The sequence below is a fragment of the Pipistrellus kuhlii genome, unplaced genomic scaffold, assembly GCF_014108245.1.
Source record: "Pipistrellus kuhlii isolate mPipKuh1 unplaced genomic scaffold, mPipKuh1.p scaffold_m20_p_40, whole genome shotgun sequence".
NCBI classification, from domain to species: Eukaryota; Metazoa; Chordata; class Mammalia; order Chiroptera; family Vespertilionidae; genus Pipistrellus; species Pipistrellus kuhlii.
In genome coordinates, this window is record NW_023425541.1 from 3,857,690 (window position 1) to 3,873,157 (window position 15,468).

The 15,468-nt window shown below is 50.9% G+C and overlaps 1 long non-coding RNA gene across 1 annotated transcript; it reads right to left on the minus strand.

Moving 5' to 3' along the window:
* Window positions 1-2,859: 2,859 nt before the first annotated feature.
* On the minus strand, window positions 2,860-4,712 carry LOC118704168. The gene is made up of 4 exons (XR_004983312.2): window positions 4,211-4,712; window positions 3,889-3,934; window positions 3,222-3,263; window positions 2,860-3,115 (listed from the first exon to the last, which is right to left on the minus strand). It is a non-coding gene; the product is annotated as an uncharacterized LOC118704168 (long non-coding RNA).
* Window positions 4,713-15,468: the final 10,756 nt, after the last annotated feature.

Here is a 15,468-nt window from a genome sequence, read left to right on the forward strand (position 1 = left end):
AGACTGAGAGTTGCCCATTGACAGCAAAACAGAAGGAGAAGAAAACTGAAAGCTACGCAAAGGACTGTGGTGCTAACATGGAATCATCTGAAGAAGTTAAAGACTGAAGTGGAAGCTACTTCTCATGCTAGCATCTGTTAGCTTCCAATCTTCTGCAAAGTCTTGCGCACCAAGTCCAAAGACTCTGAGTAAATATACACCAGCAGCAAAAGAGACTTTCTTTCATTTGGTAGCTAAAAATGTTAATATGTCCATAGTTCTGATTTCTCATGTTGTTTTGTTATTATTTAATAGCCAGAGTTTTGCTCTTGACATTCAAGTTTTGAAAATGATAACATCTATGTAGTTTAGTTTTGCATTGGCATTATTTTCAATTGTTTTAATTTAGAGTTTTATTCTTAATGTTTACATCTTAAAAAAGAAAGGGTGAAATGTAGAGGGCCAGATGGGAAGACACCTGGACATTCTTTAGATTGTTGCTGACTGGGCCCCAGATATTGACAGAATCATGTCAGTTGCACTCCTGCCCTGAGACTGCGGAGATGTTCTTAGTTCCTGGTTTGCCTTTGTCCAGGAGGAAGGAGTGGGTAGAACCTGGGCTCTCCCAGGCTCCTTGTTTTCCTGTGAAACCCCTTGTTGGATTGAAGTATAAATATATGTGCTGCGCGGTTTAGGAGGTCATCAGTCTGTCTCTCCAGCAGAGGAAGTCAGCGGCCCTCCCAGATCCCAGTTGAAAATCTATCTCTGTGTCTTCTCTCTTTATTTCTATTATTTCTCAATCCCTCAGCACCTCCACTTAGAATCAGTTCGTTCATATCTCTTTCCCTGCGGGAAGCGGAAAAGGGAGATCTCCGCCATCAGGCCCCCGCAACCCCTTCTCAAGCAAGGGGTTTGAAGTGGAAGGATGACGTCCCACGAACGTTCTTTTCTGGCTCTGAGGGCTGTGCTTGTCCCATCCCATGTGTGATGGTCTGTCCACCTGAGCTCATGCCACAGGGCCCGGAATGGAGGCAGGGTGAGAATATGGAGGAAGAATGGTAGAACCGAGTCTGCCCGATTTCCCAGGCGCCATCATCACTCTTTTACTTCCCATCTTCACTGCGCCCATCCTGCCCATGCCCCGGTGAGCTCCCTGCCCCTAGGACGAGACCTGTCTGGGCCTGTCCTCTGCATTCTCACTCCATCCATGCACCTTTGTCAGACACCATAGGATCCAGAGTAGGATCCAGAGCCACCTCCAGCAACTCCCACATTTCGGGTGTCTGGACGCCCTGCCTTGGAGTTGGTGACTTCCTCCTCATCATCCCCAGCCCCACAATCCTCCTCCTCCCCCACCCAACGTGTCAGGAATTTAACAATGTCCCTTGGAAAAAGTAGATCCCACCCTTGCTTTGGCTCACTCAATCCCACGGTCTCTACTATTGTACTACCTTTACTGCCTGAACCACATCAAGAGACATTATCCTCGATTAATTTTATTCCAAACCAGATCCCCTTCCCCAACCTCAAGTGTTCTATCGACCATTGCCCCTGCCATGTGGGTATTAACACCGGTCTCTGAGGGAATGGAGACTGGCAGAACTAATCCTCAACTCACTCAAACACAAGGCTGTGTCCCTCTTGAGTCCCAGGCCCGCACAGCCCTGGCAGGCCCTGGCTAAGGGAAGGAACCAGTTCCCAGCAGTCAGTGAAGGGGGAAGGGAACACAGAGCTTGAGACTCAACCTTGTGTGACCTGCCAAAACAGTAGGGGAGACTGCGCGGGGCAGAGAGGGACGGGGCGGGGAGGGGGGGGCCTGCAGAACTGCCACTTTCAGGAGAACATGTGTGTTGGGCTGGTCTAATATAGTATTTGAAGGGGACCACGTAACACACTGAGACTAATCAACCGTCCTCGCCATAGAAACCGGACGGAGGAGGGCCATTAGAGGGCTAGGGCAGGCAGGCAGCGAACCCTCTGCTAGGCAGTTTCCCCAGGTTGGCCCGTAGCCACCACAACACTCATTCCCTGTCTTTTCCCCTGTATTCCCGCACCTTCCCCTGTGATCCACAATTCCCTGGGCTGTGGCTTCTGCCTCCACCGCTCTACTGAAACAAAGGAGGGAGAACTGAGTGGAGCGTCAAAGGTGAGAGCTAAAGAGGGGTTGCTGGGTGAGTTTTCCATGTGCGCGAGGTGGCACCAGCAGGAGGGAAGGACTCCACAGAGAGGTCTGGGCCTGGGAAGGGGGAAGATGAGCTCAAGTGTGCTCTTTAACACCTGCTGGAGTAGAGGTGCAGGGAAGGCCACCTACGGAAAGCCATGAGGAGACCAAGGGTGTTCAGACAGCAAAGCAGGGTAGTTGGGAGGGGACCCAATGACTGTGGGAAAGAGGGACTAAGCTCTGGAAGGGGGTCCTGTGTTCCTGCTGAAGGGGAGGGGAAATGGGCAATGAATGGCATGAGACCCCAAACGTGGAGGAGATTAGAACACACCAAGAGGGCCTGCAGGGCAAAGGGGAGAGAAGCTAGTTTGGTCAGGTAGTTCCAGGCAGAGCCCAGACCCGGGGCAGTCTGGTGGTCTGACTGCAAGGATCCTATCAGAGGCTGGCGTAGACTGCCCACAGGCAGAAGGCCCACCACAGAATGCCAGAGGTATTGTTCTGGAAAAAGCTCTGAGATGGAGCAGCTCCAAGACCTCCCCCCGTTCCTTCCCTCTTCCACCTGTCTCCCCGGCCCCCAAGAGAGACCACAGAGGTTTGTGGGGTTTTTTGTTTTTTAACAAACAGGCTTTTATTGATGAAAGAGAGAGAGAGAGTGAGAGAGAGATAGGAAGATGGATGTGAGAGAGAAACATCAATTGGCTGCAAGCCCACAACCTGGGCACGTGCCCTGACCTGGAATCAAACCTGTGACCTTTTGGTGCACGGGACAATGCTCAACCAACCAAGTGAGCCAGACCGGCCAGGGTGAGACCACAGAATTTGAGAGGGACTTTAATTTGAAGCTGCTGAGAAATGGGGTGTGGAGGAGGCAAAGGGAGGGGGAGAGGATGCCTTGGCTGATGTGGAACAGGAGGGAACCAGCTTGGCCACAGCTCCGGGGCTGCTCTCCTCTTGCACCGAGATGCTGGGTTCCACCTGTCCAACAGAGCAGAGTCGGGGAGGAGCTCCAAGCCAGGGCCAGCCCACAGCCCTCCTCAACAGCCACGGCTGTGGGCAGGGGTATGGTGTGTGCAACACTCACATCACAGGTTCTGGAACTTGTCAGCCAGGGACTGCATGGCCGCTGAAACAGAGAGGGGCATAAGCAGGCACTCCAGAGGGAGGGATAGAGAAGCCCGAACCCCTGTCCCTGTGGGGAAGCGCCTAGCCCTGCAACCTGAAACCCCCTCTAGTTCCTACCCAAGGAACCCTGGGCCTGACTCACTCACTCACTCACTCACCACTTGAATTAAGTGTGGAAATGTTTTCCAAACAGGACAAAGTGTGCCAGCACGAAAGCTTTGGGGCATTTCAGAACCACTCAGAATTTGTCAAACAAACAAGACCCACAGAAGCCATAGCAAGCAGTAGTTGAAGGGAGAATCAATGAGGCATCTCTAGACATCCATCCTAAGAGAAGATCTCTAGGACTGGTTCTCCTTGGCAAAGAGTGCTTGTAGTTCCCACCACACTGTCTTTCCTCTTTGTCCACACACCTAGCTGTCCATGCACAGTAGGCTCCAGGACCAGGCCTGCTGGGTTCTCTTCCCCACAGGAATGTTGGGCCCTGTGAGGCAGCCTGTACCTGCAGCCTGCCCCTGCCCCAGCCCCAGCCCCAGCCCCAGCCCCAGCCCCAGCCCCAGCCCCATGCTAAGGCGCCAAACTCTGGCCCTGCCCCTGCCCCTGCCCCTACCAGAGTTTCCGCTTACCTAGTTGCTGTCTAAGGTCATATATTTGTCTCTGCAGCTCCGGGCACTAGGCCAGCAGACACCAGAGAAAGAGAAATGATTAGTATATTCAGGCCTCCTCTCCCCTCCTCAACGACACCCCTGCCCCACCACCTGGGCTAGCCCGGCATGGGCTCCTCAGTGGGAAAAGGTGCATGCCCTCCCTGAGGTGTGGGGTGGCGGCAGAGGCGGTGGTAGTGCTGGTGGTGTGGGGAGAGGGGGCGGACACAAGTCGGTTTGATCTGGACACAGATCCCACAGCCCAGCTCGGGACTGCATTTCTAGGAGCCAGAGGAAGCATTACCCGAGGACAACCCTCTGCTCCAGGCGGTTGCTGCTGCCTTTCCCGCGCTGGGGGGCGTCCAAGTGGCTCCTGGTTACCTGAGAGGGAAAGGACACACAATCCAGCTTCCAAAGCACCCAGGGAGGTGGGAAGGGCTTAGCTGGGTCTAATGTGAGGCAGCACCCCCCTCTGCTGGCAGCAAGTTGCCCCTGCTCTGCCCAGCAGCTCCACCCTTCTCTGTGGGCCTGCCTCCCTGTTCCCCATGGGCAGCCCACCCAGGGCTGTGGTCTCCAACACTGTGTGTGGCTCTTGGTTGGATGCTCGCAGAGCTGCAGGCAAAACCAGCCCCTGTGGCCCAACAAGACCTATCGGAAGAGGCCCTGTTCCGCTGAAAGTGCGTGTCTGGTGTGGCAGTTTGGGTCAGGGCCACGAACCACCCCTGCGCACAAAGCCCATGCAGAGGATGAAGTGCCTTGAGCCCTGCCCTGCCCAGACACCCTATTTCCTGTGGGAGAAGCTGTCTGGGCAGGCAGGGAGGCAGGGAGCAGGGCTGAGCCCCTGGTGGAGCCAGAGCAGGAGGGTTCCGTCCTTGGTCTCTCCCCGCTCCACTCCCAGCAGACCCAGGGGACTCACTGCAGGGTGTGGGTCCTCTGGGCAGGGCTTCTCCCTGGCTCAGGGCCCAGGGCCATGCTTGTCCTGGAACCCCGGCGGCTCTGCTGTTGCTGTTGCCGTCGCCACTGCTGCATTCTGGACTGTGTGTCAGAGGCTAAAATAAAAAGTTCTCACTTATTCGGAATTGGGATGTGTGCGCGTGCTTGTGTGTGGGCACAGCGTGTGTGTGTGTGTGTGTGTGTGTGTGTGTGTGTAAGGGTTGGGGTGAGGCAAGGAATAGGGAAGGCAGTTCCCAGGCGGACCACATGAGCACTTTTGCCCTCAATCAGCCCTGGTCAGGAGGCAGAGAGAATAGGGGGGTGCTGAGAAAGCACCCCCCCAACCTCCCCCTCCCGCGCCGCGCGCACGCGCGCGCGCACACACACACACACACACACACACACACACCCCTCTGCAAGGACAGCTCAGAGAGCTGCTAGCAAGTAGGAGTCAGGGAGTCAATGGTTCTAAACATTGAAGCTTTGGGGCCCAAAGTCTTAAGGGGTCCCCGGGTCCAAACCAGATGCCCCTGCCCGCCCTCCCTCCCACCCCAGCGGGGAAACTTGCCAGTTGCAGAGAATGGTCCCAGTACTCATGGAGGGCTAGCTCAGGGTGCTCCCTAGCTGAAACCGCCCAGACCTGTTCTGGCATCCTAAGGACCCAGGGCGCCTGATGACAAGCCCCGAGGAGGGACAGAGGGAGCACGCCCAGAGAAGTGCAGGGCTGGGTGGGGAGTGGGGAGGCCCAGGGCCTCATACTCACTTGGACTTCTAGGCTTGGGTCTCTCTCCAGTTCCTTTTCTTCTACCAACACCGGCAGGGACCCCTTCTTCCTCCTGGCCCCAGACTTCTGCCCGGCGCTGGAGTGCTTGGGCTGTTTGGTTCCCACGGGACCCAAGGAATACCCCTTTCCCCTCCCGAGCAGCGGCACCCCAGAGACTGGGGGGAAGGTGGTTGGCTCCAAGACAGGGGCTGAGACTCTCTGCCCCCAGGGAGGGAAGATACCCTGGGGGGCAACTCTGCAGGCCCCCCCTGGGAATTTCTTCTCCTGGGCCACTTTCCTTGCAGGAGTGACCTGGGGCAGGCCACCTGCAGCAGCAGCAGCGCCTGGCAGGTAGCTGGGCCTGCTCCCCTCCTTCCCCCAGACCACACTTTGGGGTTTCCTGCAGGACACATCCAGCTCTCCAACAGCCTGCCTCACCCCAGCGGAAGCCAGGTGTTGGGGAGCGGAGGGCAGGAAGGAGCCTGGCACACGAAGGAATGTCTCCCTGACGTGGGCACTCGAGTGTCTGGGTGTGCCCTGCAGGCCCCTGGGTTTGGCCTGGCCCACCCCCTTGCCACGGAGGCTGAAACTCAGCAGGTGCAGCTCGCTGAAGTCATCTGATGATTCGGAGTCGGAAGGCGAGCCCACCAGGCCTTCTGCGAAGGACAGCTGGCGACCCACGGTGATCTCTGACCTATTCTGAGCTCCTCTTTTGCGGCTTCCCCAGGCCCGGCCTCCCCCAGGCTCTCGGAAGGGCAGTCGGGCTGTGGAAGGCAGCCGAGATCCCACCCAACCATAGGCCCCCGCGCTTCCACCCCCGGGACCTGCCTGCGACTCCGCCCAAAGGGTGGACACCTCAGAGTCGCAGCTCTCTGGGGAGGGGTTTCTGCGGACACACAGGTCATCCCGGTCGGTCAGCTGCTGCAGGATGGCCATCGCGGCCTCGTCGGCCAGATAGTCCAGAGTGTCCCCGTCGAGGTCGGCCGGGGAGCCGGGTCGGCCTTCGCAACCCCAAAGCACCCCTTCCATCACTTCCCGCTCTTCCTCGAAGCCTTCGAGGTCTGGGGACGTGCCCTCGCGCTGGCTGCTCGGCAGGGCCGTCCCCAAAGTCTGGCCTGGTCCACAGGCCTGCCCCCCGCCCTCCGGGGGGGGCCCCATTCCCCAAACAGACCCCTCGTCCTTGCTGGGGGAGCTCATGCCACCAAGTCCCAACAGCCCAGGTTCAGGGAAAACGGTTGCCCTGAGCACAGGCAGCGGCAGGATCGCGAGGCCTTGATCTTCTGAGAACGTCCACCACCGCAGGCAGCTCAGGAGGCGGCCTCCGAGACTGCGCCACTTCCAGGAGCCATCAAGGCCCAGGCCTTCCCATTGGCTCGTTTCCCCCCCGCCAATCAGCGCGTCCCTTCTAGACTCGCCCCGCCCCCGCTTCCGCCCCCGCCAATAGGGTGGAGGGCCTCTGGCGGTTGCAAGCCAATCAGGTGGGGGCTGGTGGAGGAGTGTGGTCATGGCCTAGGGTCGCTCCTCCCGTCACTTCCTGTCCCGCCTGCCCTGGCCACGTGCCTACTGTCCCACTGGGGTCAAAGCACCTACCTCCGTGTTCCATGTATGAAGCGGGGAGGTGGTGCGCCTGGCTGGGGTGGGCCGAGGGGTGGTGGGGATGGAAGTTCAGGATGGAGGTGAAGCACCAGCCATTCTTCTGCAACAAGACTTAGGACCCTACAGGGAAATGGATGCCCGAGCACGTGGTCAGCAGTGGATGTCGCTTTTTCCATAAAGGCCCAGAGAGCAAAAGTCGTGGCATTTCCGGGCGGTGTGTCTCTGTGGCAACTCCCTTTCCGTTATGACGGGTGGTCAAGTCGGCCCGTGGCTGGGTGCTTCAGGGAGCTTTATTGCTGGGCCGCTTTGGTGGAAAGGGCTGGGGTTTGCCCCCCTCCCTCAGCCCCGCCCCCACTCTGACTCAGTTCAAAGAAGAGGGCATCCCCGTGGCCAGTGCACGCCCCAGAAGATGCTCACCGTCACTGATGCTACTGATCCTGGGGATGCGGACGCAAACCATAAATCCATTTTTACACAGCAGGCCTGCGGCAATCAACGAGCTTAACTGTCCCAAGGGTGGGAGAGGTTATGAGCAAGCCCGTGCTTGGCCCACTGTGAAGTACTGGAGGTGGGGGGCGGGCATGGGGGAGGGAAGCGGCGGCCTGTGCGGAAACACACAAGAACCCTTTGGAATCCAGGAAAAACAACTTACACCGCACTTGCTATGTGCCTAGCACTCTTCCTGAGCGCTGTAGAGAAAGAGTAACACATCCTCTGACCATGTTAGGAGGGAACTACTCGCTGTCATCGCCCTCTTACAGGTGAGGAAGCAGGCTCTGAGAGGTTCAGCCACTGGCTCAAGGTCATTCGGCTTGTAGCGATCAGCAGCAGGATCGAAACCAAGACAGTCCCGCTTCAGAGCCCTTGCTTTGGAGCAGAAAATCTTAAAAATGAAAAAGCGCCCATTCCCTCCATGACAAGGCATGGACCTCTGCCGGGTACATCTTCTGGAGACACACTGGTACATGGAGTGTATTAGGACACATGCTCAGCGGTGGTGGGAAACACTGGGAACACTCTAAATTCCCACCAGGAAGGAGATGGATGAATTCAATGTAGTGTATGCACCTGGTAGATGAAAACACCCCAGTCAAAAGAATGCACAGATTTCAAAGGAACACAGCAAGCTGCAGAGCAATGGCGTTGGATACACATTTGTAACTTCTTTTCAAACTAGTCAATCGGATAGAAAGTCTGAGAATACATGTATGTGTACCTACAGACATGTTATGAAGGTCTGGAAGGACGCACAGCCAACGCTTACCAGTGAGCAGCCAGGCCAGGGAGCCAGTTGTCTCTCAAATTTTCCTCAGCCGCCTGCTTCTCAGCTTCCCAGCTTCCCTGAACTGAGCAGCCCTGGCCCTCCCTTGGTTTCTATAATGCCCTCAAGTGTTGAATTTCCACTTGCTTGCCACACAACCCCTACTCCAACAGCCCTCCTCTCTTCCACACCTTCTTCCTTTCTTTCCCATTCATGTTCCTCTCTCTCTCTCTCTCTCTCTCTCTCTCTCTCTCTCTCTCTCTCTCTCTCTCTCTCTCTCTCTCTCTCATATATATATGTGTTTGTGTGTGTGTGTGTGTGTGTGTGTGTGTGTATTTCAGAGAGAGGAAGGGACAGGGAGAGATAGAAACATCAATGATGAGAATCATTGATTGGCTTCCTCTTGCATGCCTCCTACTCAGGATTGAGCCTGCAACCCAGGCATGTGCCCTAACCAGGAATCTAACCATAAACTCCCGGTTCATAAGTTGATGCTGATCCACTGAGCCATGCCTGGTCGAGCCATACTACTCTGTCTTTCTAGCCGCCTCTCCCTCCTGCATCCTACTCTGGCTGATCTCCTAGAGAGGTCCGGGTGTCTGAACAGCTCTTGCCAGAGGGCACTCAAAGGCCCCATTTTACTGGCTCTGATAGAGAAGGTTTTGCAGCAGGAGATTGGGTACACTCTAAATCTCTGATCCTCCTCCTCGGTGTGCACCCCCCCCCCAACCCCTGCCTGTGTGTGGCTAATGCCCTCTCCGACTTGTCCCAGTGACTTTTAAAAACATGGTGCACTATTTCCCACCTGCTAAGATGGATGAGGAAGCAGATAGCAAAATGTCCTATACCCACCACCGTCCTAGGAAACATTACCCATTCATCTAGTAGAAGCCGCAGGCTTCCCTCTGGCCATTTCCATTCCTTCCTTCCCATCTTCCTTCTTTCTCTCCTCTCTCCTGCTCCCAGGCAGAATCCTAGAAGTTTTCCACACCTCCTCCACTCTCCTCATCCCTGGTGCTCCACTGGCTCCTGTTTCTTTGCATTTTGTAGGTCCTCAATAGTGTCACTAATCTCTGCTAACGCCCTTTCCCCTTGTGCTCACCAATATCCCGATTTTTGGTTTTGACCTACTATCTTGGCCTGGGGTGGGGCCAGTATCAGGGGATTCACTTAGCCTTTTCCACCATGATAGCTCTTACCCCACAGACCAATGACCCTGTGGGATTCATTGCTCCAGCTGTCAAGTGTAGCACTGGCAATCATCAACTTGGGGGCTGGAGAGACGACCACTGGGTTGATTGAAGGACCAGGTCGGCTCACTGTGAACCAGACTCTATTCACAACTTCTTTTATCACCATGCCTCACGAGCTCCTCTCAAACAGCCCCTGCCCCCACAATGACACTTTGGGCCTCCAGGATCAATGCCAGCTTAGACCTGTGTCCAGTAGTCCTAGATATGCCTGGGTATTCGTCCAGCCCCAGTGTACAGTCACCTGAGCAGCTGGAAAAGCTGATATGAACATATGCAAACAGGTTTTTCTGCTGGAGGCTAATATTTTTTTATTTCAGACAATGTTTTCTTTATTTCTAGTTGATCCCTTTTTATTTCTAGCTGATCCCCTTTCATATCCTCATAGGTGTCATTTATTTTTTAGGAAATTTTTGAAAAACATTATAACTGTAGTTTTGAACTCAATGTCCATTCTTTTCTTTCCCTCCATCTCCTTCCTTTGTGACCTGTCTCTTCTCTGCATTTTAGTTGTTTCCCTGATTTGATGGAATAGTTTTGTGTGCTAGGTGTTCTGGTAGAGTCCAGTAGCACAGCCTTCCCAGTTCCCTGCGGTGGACAGTCTTGGTGTAGCCCTTTGTGGGCTGTGTGTGCAGTATTGTTGTTAAGCCTTGCTTATTATTGGTATCACTGGGAAGCATTGATCTCCAAGCCAATTGGCTGTGAGGATCAGCAGTGTCTCAGCTAGGAGGGCTTTTGTACTCCACTTGGATGGGGCAGAGTCTCGGGGTGGCACAGACAAGCTTTGGTTCCCTGTCAGTCTCATCTTAGGAAAGTCCTTTTTATGGTGAGTCTTACAAGATTGGTTGCAGGCGCATGCACCTCTTTGGTAAAGGCGCAGACAAGCTTTGGATTCCTACCAGTCCCTCCGTAGAGAAAGCCAGCCTCTGGGAGAGCATCTGTGCTCAGCTTGGATGGGATGGAGTCACGGGGTGGTGCAGACAAGCTTTGTTTTCCAGTACGCCCCTCCCCAAGTCCTGCAGTAATGGCCACTGGCTTCACACACCTCTGAGAGATCTCTGCCCACTGCCTGACAGTCTGGCCTCTCCCTGACTGGGACCATCTATCAGAGCAATAGGGTGATTCTGTTTTCCTCCTGAACAAGAAAGCCAGTCGCACATTAGCTGTCCGCCTTCTCCGCATGCCGGCAGTTGGCCAGCAGTGAACTTGGCCCGGCCTGCCCTCTCCATGCACTGGGAGTAAGCCAGCGCCTTTTCGTGTGCACAGTTTTCTGCACCTTCACAGTTTCTAAGGGTCACTGTGCCTTTTCTCTCCTTCCCAGATGGCAGAGCCTCCTTTCAGCTAGCTGTCTGGTGCTTCAGGGAAATGCCTCCCCTGTTTTCCAGTTCTAAATTCAAATTTGTTGTGGTAGGCTGCATTCGAGTGTCTACCCTATGCCTCCATCTTGGTTTCTTGGTTGTGATGTTTTTATGATAATTTTCTCCAGGCATATATTGATTTTTTTTCTTGATCTCATTGTTAACCCAATTATTGTTTAGTTGCATGTTATTTAACTTCCATGTGTTTGTGTGTTTTTCAGTTTTCTTCTTGTAATTGACTTTTAGTTTTATACTCCTGTGGTTGGAGAAGACACTTGACATGACTGAAATCTCCTTAAATTTATTGAGGTTTGTTTTGTGGCCTAACATATGGCCTATCCTGGAAAATGTTTATGTACACTTGGAAAGAATGTATTTTCTGTAGCTTTGTGGTGAAATGCTGTAAAATATCAATTAAATTCATCTGGTTTAGTGTGTTATTTAAAGCTGCTGTTTCCTTGTTGATTGTCTGTCTGTATGATCTCTTCATTGTTGTCAATGGCAAGTTAAAGTCCCTTATCATGGCTATATTACTGTTGATCTTTCCTGTGATGTCATTCAATATTTGTTTTATATATTCAGGTGCTCCTACATTTATGCCTTTGTCATTATGAAATATCCTTCTTTCTCTCTTGTCATAGCCTTTGTTTTAAAGTCTATTTTGTCTGATATAAGTATAGCTATCCCACCTTTATTTCTGGTTTCCATTTGCATGAAATAGCTTTTTTTCGTCCCTTCACTTACAATCTGTACATATCTTTCAATCTGAAGTGGGTCTTCTATAGTCACTATATGTATGGGTCTTGATGTCTTAGCCATTCATCCACCCTGTGTCTTTTGATTGTAGCATTTAATTCATTTTCATTTGAAGTAATTATTGATAGGTATATAAATTGCCATGCATTATTCATATTTTCTATTTCCCCTTCTCCTCATCCTCTTTCTCCTCCTCCTCCTCCTCCTCCTCCTCCTTTTTCTGCTTTTGCTTCTTCAAGTCCCTTTAACATTTCTTGTAATACTGGTTTGGTGGTGATGAACGCCTTTAGCTTCTTCTAGTCTGGGAAGTTTTTTTTCTTTCTTTCTTTCTTTCTTTCTTTCTTTCTTTCTTTCTTTCTTTCTTTCTTTCTTTCTTTTTTTCTTCCTTCCTTCCTTCCTTCCTTCCTTCCTTCCTTCCTTCCTTCCTTCCTTCCTTCCTTCCTTTCTTTCTTTCTTTCTTTCTTTCTTTCTTTCTTTCTTTCTTTCTTTTAAATTCTAAATACCATTGCTAGATAGAGTAATTTTGGTTGTAGGTCCTTTTTCCTCACCACTATTAATATTTTATACCAATCTCCTCTAACCTGTAAATTTTCTGTTGATAAATTAAAAAATTTCTCATGGGAGATCCTACCTGATAGGAGCTACAAAGTGATCTTGGGTTGGTAGCTACCTTTCTCTTGTTGCTTTAAAAATTTTCTCTTTAATCTTTAGCATTTTAATTATGATGTGTCTTAGTGTGGGCCACTTTGTGTTCATCTTGTTTGGGACTTTCTGTACTTCTTGTAATTTATTGTGTATTTCCTTTACCAGGTTAGGGAAGTTTTCAGTTATTTCTTCAAATATATTTTTAATACCTTTCTATCTCTTCTTCTTCTTATGGTACTATTATGATGCAATGTTATGCTTGATGTTCTCCCAGTTGTCCCTTAATCTATCCTCATTTTCTTAATTCTTCTTTTCTCTGTTCCAATTGGCTGTCTTCCACTAACTTGTCTTCCAAACCATTGATCCAATCTTTTGCTCCATCTATTTTTCTGATGATTCCATCTAATGTATTCTTCATTTCAGTTATGGTGTTCTTCATTTCTGATGCTATTTTTTATGGTTCTTATCTCTTAATTGGTGTTTTCATTGTTTATCTATTTTCCCCTAAGTTCACTGAGCATCCTTATAACAGTGCTTTGAACTCTGTACCTGGTAGAATGCCTGCTTGAATATAATTTACCGTATTTTTCGGACCATAAGACGCACTTTTTTTCCCCCAGAAGTGGGGGAAAAAAGTCCCTGCGTCTTATGGTCCAAATATAGCCTACACATATACTTTAAAAAAAGTTTTTTTACTTGCCCGGCTCTGTGTGATCTCTGTGTGCTTGCCTGGCTCTAAAATGGTTCTAAATGCTGCTGTTTACTTTACAGGGTTGATTACATGTGTTTATGACTGTGATGTTGGGTTTTAATGCACATAAAATATTTTAGGACACTATTTGTTTCAGAATCTTTTTTTCTTCATTTCCCTTCTCTAAAAACTGGTGCGTCTTATAGTCCGGTGCGTCTTATGGTCCAAAAAATACGGTAGTTATTTTTTTCTGAAGTGTTGTTCTGTTCCTTCAGTTGGTAATTGTTTCCTTGTCTCTTCATTTTGGCTACCTCCCTGTATTTATGTCTATGGATTAGATCGATCTGCTACATCTCCCAGTTTTAGGAGGTTGGATGGCCTTATGAGTCCTGTGAGGCCCAGTGGGGCAGTCTCCTACTGTGACTGAGTCAAGTATTGCAGGAGTCTTCTTTGCGTGGGTTTTATGTGCTCTTCTGTTGTAGTTAAACCTTGATTATTATTGGCATGTTAATGGGTGGCATTGACCCTCAGGTTGACAGGTTGTGAGGACTGGCTGTGGAATACATGGAAGAGCTGTTCTGTGGAGGCTGAATCCATGGGGTGGGATTTGCTTTATCAGGGCTATGGTGCCTGCTGAGTTTACTCTTTGGCTGTGTCATTTGTGGGACAACTTCGGTGGTACCCTAAGTTGGTGTGGTCTGAAGCCATCTACTGGATGTGTTGATCTGGAGCCTCTTGTGAGGGGCTCTGGAAAGTTTTGTCAGCCACTGCCTGTGACCATCCCAGGGCCACCTGATAGGAGTTACAAAGTGATCTTGGGTTGGTAGCTGCCAGTGTCTTGTAGGTATCTGGGAGAGGCTAGGTTGCAAACTGAGACTAGCTGCCACCAGTGGCAGACTGGGGGCTGCTTAACAAGTAGTACAAGGTATGCCAAAGTCACCTGCTACCTGTATGGAGTTTGTGAACCTTTCAGAGATTTTAGGGAAGTCTATAGAGGGTGTAGGTCCACTTGTGAGAAATAGCCACTGAAAGAGGCTTGGGCCTATGAAGAACTGGTTATTAGAGAATCACCAGGGTGGGGTGAGCAGTGTTAGTCCATTTGATGGAAACTCATACTTGGAAACTGTGTTCACCTATGGGCTGGCTGAGGTGGGATGGCTCAACAAAGGGATAATGACACTGCCTGCACTTATGTCCTGGCTAGAGCTTTTCCACCAGCTTTTGTCCTGAAGCCAGACAATTGCTCCTCTTATTATGTTCATGGCACTTTTCAAGCTGATTCCCCAGTGCTGGAGCTCAGAGGGATGAGTCTATTAGCAAGTCAGTTTACGCAGACCCTGTATGAGGAATACCTGGGACTACACTAGCTTTCTGTCCCACCTGGACAGAATCCCCACTGATTTTCACAAATAGATGTTGTGGAAACTCCTCTTTCCAGCATTGTGGTTCATGCTCAGGAGCTTGATGTGTGGCTGGGACCCATTACTCCCCATGGGGGGAGGAGGACGGATGACTCTGCAGCTGATTCTTAATTGTCACACATGGGTGTGGGATCAACCTGTTTTATATCTTTGCTCTCCCTATCAGTCTCAACATGGCTTCTTTATATCCTTAATTATAGGACTTCTGTTCATCTAGTCTTCAGGTTGTTCTCTAGGGTGGCAGTTCTATATTTTAATTGTAATTTTGATGTGGTCATGGATGAGGTAAGCCTAGCATTTACATAGTCTGCCATCTTGACTGGGTGATACTGTAAGTACATTTTTATTTTACCTATTTCATATTTCATTTCTTTAAAAATTATGTTGTTGAATTTTAGAGAGAGAGGAAGGGAGAAGAGGAGAGAGAGAGTGAAACATTAATCAGCTGTCTCCTGCATGCCCCCTACCAAGGATCAAGCCTGCAACCCACTCATGTGCCCTTAACAGGAATTGAACCACCAACCTTTTGGTGCACAGGGCAATACTCAACCAACTGAGATACACCAGCTAGGGCATTTTAATTGATTTTGAGGGAGAGAGAGGGAGGGAGGGAGGGAGGGAGGGAGAGAGAGAGGGAGAGAGAGAGAGAGAGAGAGAGAGGGAGAAGAAAGAGAGAGAGAGAGAGAGAGAGATGAGGAGAGAGAGAGAGAGAGAGAGAGAGAGAGAGAGAGATTTGTTATTCCTCTTATTTATGCATTCATTCTTGTATGTACCCTGACTAGGAATTGAACCCACAATCTTGGCATATTGGGACAATGCTCTAACCAACTGAGCTACCTAGCCAGGGGTTTTCTACCTATTTTATATTCTATTTGCCCTCAGCAAACA